The 5,178-nt window shown below is 40.1% G+C and overlaps 1 pseudogene; it reads right to left on the bottom strand.

Moving 5' to 3' along the window:
• Positions 1-2,176: 2,176 nt before the first annotated feature.
• LOC114223965 (small nuclear ribonucleoprotein Sm D2 pseudogene) lies at positions 2,177-2,537 on the bottom strand (annotated as a pseudogene).
• Positions 2,538-5,178: the final 2,641 nt, after the last annotated feature.

The following is a 5,178-nucleotide window of genomic DNA, read 5'->3' as shown; positions in this document are numbered from 1 at the left end:
ATCTCTGCAGCTGGCTTCCCCGCTCTGATACCTGGGAGTTCTGCCGCTCTCAGGCACCCCCGGTCTTTCTGTGACCCCGAGGGTCCTGAGACCACACTTTCCCAGAGAGTGTTCCACCCCCCGCTTAGCTACTAGAGCAATGTCCCTCAGTGGAGCCAACTTCTAAAAGTTCCGATTTTGTGCTCTGCTGCTCTAGCCCTTGCCGGTAGTGGCTGATGGAGGCCCCCTCCCCCGCCATCTATCTTCCCAAATATCACCTCGGATTCACTTCTCTGCACGTCCTGCTTTCCAGAAAGTGGTCACTTTTCTGTTCAGAGTTGTTGCTATGTTAGCAGTGTGTTTAAATCCAAAGTAGATTATATAGTCCTCATATGTTGTCTTTTACTTCTTTAGGACCTCTTTCAGAGAATGTTTTCTGATCTCATTTCAAAAATATCAGTCAATCTGTAGAATTTTATTATGAGTAGTCAGACCAGGATTCATTTCTACAATATTCCTTAATAATGGTCATCAGCTTCTATTTAGTGTGTGCTTACTACATCACAAAGCATCTACTACATCATGATTGAAGAATTTTTGTTACTAAACTACATATAAGTTATAAAGACTAAATACTTGTCTCTTAACTTTGATCCACTAGTTCTAGTTTTACCTTATAGAGCAGATATTTCAAACTGAGGCTGCAAGGGAGATCCCTTTCAACATTGTATTTTGTTTGGCCCACGTGGTGTTTTTAAAATAATGAGCCAACATTGAAGACACAGAGATTTTACATAAAAATCAGGTTTTCTGGCTCTTATTGAAAAAGAAAGATCTTGCAATATTGCACCCACATTACTACAGGGCAACAATGATATGGACTTGAGTGGGCGCTGCTTCCTTTAGATGGGGCATATGTTCTGCTGTTGTCCACAGCCCTCCACTCCCTACGGATTTCCACATCCTATGGCTGTCACTTGCCATTAATTATCACACATGCACTATTGTTTTTCAAATATCTGGCTAGTTCCATGCCCTTATGTTACCTTTCTGAATCCTGTAGGTATATTTATGACCCCTATAACTAGGCAGCGTAGAGTAAATATGCTCCTTCCTCTGCATGAAAGAGATGCCTTTGCCCCCATGCATTTCTTTAGTCCTCCTTTTTGCAAGACAGTAAGTTTCAGTTCCTTTAACCAAACCTTGTAAGGTACAGCTTTTAATGCCATTACTCCTCTGGAGACTCCTTTAATTTGTCCAGGCCTCCTTTAAAACATGGTACCCAGGGGGGCACCTTGGTGGCTGTCGGTTAAGTGTCTGACTCTTGCTGTCAGCTCAGGTTGTGATCTCAGGGTTGTGAGATTGAGCCCTGTGTTGGGCTCCACACTGAGCGTGGGGCCTGCTTGGGATTCTTTCTCTTTCTCTCTTGTGTTCTCTCTCTTTCTCTCTCTCTCTCATCAATCTCATCAGTCACTCAATCAAACAAACAAACAGAAAACTGTTCTAGAACTGAACACAGTGGTGAAAAGCTGGAGCCATGGACTTCCATTATTCTTTCTAATTCTCAAGTTAAAGGTGTCTTCACAATCTGGTGAACATTATAGGTTGAATGGGAAGGGTGGACATTTTCTGTTTTGTTTGCACAGTATCCTTCTTTCCTCTTGGAGATAGTACTCTTCTCTTCTCTCGGAACTCCTCCTTGCCATGCTCTACTCTGGGAGCTGCTAACTGCTTATGAGACTTTGACCACAGAGATTCATCCCTGAGAGAGCAAGTGTTATGAGGCAGGACAAGAAGATCTTTCCTGGGATTTTTCTAACCAGAGCTTGAAATTTTGGTTTCTGAGATTGTAAGGATATAAGTCTGAAGCTACAGGTGACCAGCCTTCATTTTGGAAATGCTGGTCAGAAAGAAACCAGCACACAGAGAGAAACAGAGAGAAGAATCACAAGAAGAAATACCAGGAAGCATCACTGAAGTTCCTGGTACCAAGCACCTCTAAGCCTGTCTTTTCCACATTTTGGTTTTTTAAGCCAGTGTATTCTTTTTCCTTCTTTCCCTCTCTCCATGCCTCCCTTCCTCCCTTTTCTCTCTCCTTCCATCTTTTTTTCCTTCAAAACTTTATTTGTGTATTTATAAAGAAAAAAAACACAGCACTGTATTATTTCCATTGCTAAGGATAGGCCTTTGCAGGATGTCAGACTAATTTCTGACAACAGGGTGGAGGCCTCTGCTTGCCATCAGTGAGTGGGTTCTGCAGGACCATGATGATTGAGTCTCTTCACAGGAGCATCTTGGAGATGTAGGGGTCCTTGTTGACTGGCTTGGACTTCTTACCTTTGTTGCTCTTGGGGACCTTGGTCTGAATCACCTTCACATTCTCCAGCACTGTGTTGCAGTGCTTGTCAGTGGCCTCCACACAGCACAGGAGCTCCTTGTTATTGCCACAACTCATGAGCCCTTACGTAGGTGTTGTTCCTGACTGACTGTGTGAGCATGGAGAATGGATTTGTGTTAAACTCTTCCTCCTCCCACTTTTGCAGCTCCTCCAGGGTCATCTTGCTCTTGCGCTTCTTGGGTAGGCTCCTGGTGATCGTGGCTGTACTCTCAGACCACTTGTGTCTCCTCTGTGTTGTTTCTGCTTCTATAGAGTCTTATGCTAATTTAAATTACCTCTCTCGAGCTGGCAACCAAGCTAGAACATCTTCTCTGGCATATTGGCTGACTCACAGGCGATATGACTGTATGAATGAACAGATGACTGCTTGGCTGAATGAAAAACTGGTTTCTTGCTAAGGTGGACCATGGATTTCCTGTGATTTCTAGTTCACAGCAATCTGTGAATGTTCTGATCTCTATGAATGTTATGATCCCTCAAATCTGACTGTGAGCCCAAATCTTGCTTACAACTGGGGAGGGGAGACAATTGTGGACAGTTCCTTCCATCAGCTTTCTTTCGTACTGCCCCCCTCTCCAATTCACAAAAAGGAGTTCTGAGGCTGAAAAGACCCACTGCAAAGAGGAGAATTGTCTACCATTGGCCTTGTCACAATCCATCCTTTCTGGATAGTCAGCCAACCCATGCCTTTATTTATTTTGTGGGTGATAACCTTTGAAATCTGTAAGTAAGTTACTGTCCCTCTCTTAGCTCATGGTAACTGAACAAATACTTGCAACCTTTCCCTGGGTCTGAATCCATGATGTGTCTCTGTGTGTATGTATGGATGTATTTGGAGATCACCATGTTCTTTCAATAATAAATGAGAACACCATGCTCTAGGTTTGAAATGTTTGCCACTTTGCAATTTAATTAGAAAAAATAATCCTAAGATAAATGAGTATGTGTTTAGTTGCCCATGGATAAATGTACTTGAGTCAAAGGAAAAGTGACACCTTGGAAAAATTTCACATTTAGAAATATGTATATATATGCAGAAAGTTGTGAGGTTTTGTTAACTTAGTAAAAATAGGATAATTTCCCAGATTTTTTTCCCTCCAATCCCCTCCCCATTAGAAAAATTTCCTATGTGTTTTTTCATTTCTAGGTATTACTGTTTCAAAAATAAGAAAAAACTGGTATTAGGGACAAACCAAATTAAATGTAGTATAGTTCTACATTCCTAAACAAAAGAAAAAAGTGACTCTAGATCTGAAAGGAGACAGAATGAAAAAAAATCAGTTTCCTTATGTAGTTTATTTACAAAATTTTTTCACCATAAGTTGATTTTTAAAGAAAATTTATACCTCTAAATATATGTTCATATAGACATAACCAGTTGATTTAGTTCATGCCTGATTTATTAGCTTTAAACTGTCTTACATTAGCAATTGCAATTTATGTCTATTTATCTCAAATTTCTTTTGACCAGCAACATGAATTTGGAAAATTTCTGGCTTAGATTAGAAATACATTCTGTAGCCATGCAATAAATCAAATATAACCAGTTTTTGCTGGAGTTAACTTTTGATAATGACTCAATACCAATTTCCCCTAACCTATGTACATGATAGCATAAATCTAAACCATGGTTACTGTTGACGTCAGCAATATTAATTGGCTAATGTCCTTGAGAAATCATCCTGTAGCAGCTCACTTAAAATATTGACGAATACGTGCTTTACTTTGCTAATAGTTTGAACAAATTGGTTTTCTATTATAGTATCGTAGTACTTGGAAGGCTGCTGGGCTAGCATTAACTGGCTATTGTCAACTGTACTCATTTCTAAATAATAATCATAAAATGTTTGATGCCTCAGACAACATGCACACATATATTATAAAATATAAAGGAAATAAATACATACCCACTTGTAAGACTGAATCCAAAAGCTAACAGCACAGAAGTGGCAGCAAAGCAAATTCCCAGAGTTGATGGAAAAGTCTTTTCTCACAGTTCTATTATCTCTTAAAAGATAGTTTTAATGTGGTTCTAATAAATATCTTCCTATATTTTTAGTGATCCCCTTACTTGTTTCTTTTAGTTTGAATGGCAATTACAAACAGAGCTTTGGAAGAGGAATGGTAGAGGTTTGTAAGAAAATCTATTATTGCTCCAGAATTCTTCTGTCTGAAGCTGCCCTGTCCCTTCCTTCCCCATCCGCATCCCTCAGGCCACTCTTCTCTAACCCCCTCAGATCAGATCCTCCTCTATTTCCAAATGGATGAAACACAAAACTACAGGAACTTAAAATGGGAGCAAACAAGCTAATAATGAACTGCTGTACCCCTTGGCATTTGTAAAACCTTTTTTCTCTTGCTAATGTAATTTTCCAACCAGACATGGGGAAGCCTTTCTCAAGGTTACGTACAAATGGTTGTAGAAGAGCCCAGAGACTTCCATTTCATTCTTTGAAATAGAGAAGAGTGATTGCTTCCTTGACTTTGTGGCTCTGACCATTCTTTAAGTGGTTAAGTAAGAAACAACAACATGTCCCTGAAGGAGAGCTTCCTAATGGTTTTTCTGTGGCCCATTGCCCCTGGGGAGCTCACCATCACAGCAGGTCACCATGGTAATGCCATACTCTTCAGCTTTCCTCTGAACCTTTTGTGATAGCGATGCCAACATCTCATTTATAAATTTAATGCACTGCGGTGCAGCTTCACAGTTGCTAATAAAAGACAACCTTTTGTGGAATAAATGAGTAAAAAGTGATGAACATAGACTAGCATAACGAATCACTTCTGGTGTAATTTCTGTT

Source organism: Eumetopias jubatus, unplaced genomic scaffold (genome assembly GCF_037043125.1).
Source record: "Eumetopias jubatus isolate StellerSeaLion01/CBP00866 unplaced genomic scaffold, mEumJub1_p1.0 scaffold_12, whole genome shotgun sequence".
Taxonomy (NCBI): Eukaryota; Metazoa; Chordata; class Mammalia; order Carnivora; family Otariidae; genus Eumetopias; species Eumetopias jubatus.
Note: the sequence above shows the minus strand (reverse complement) of the source record. Positions and strands in the feature narration are given on the sequence as shown.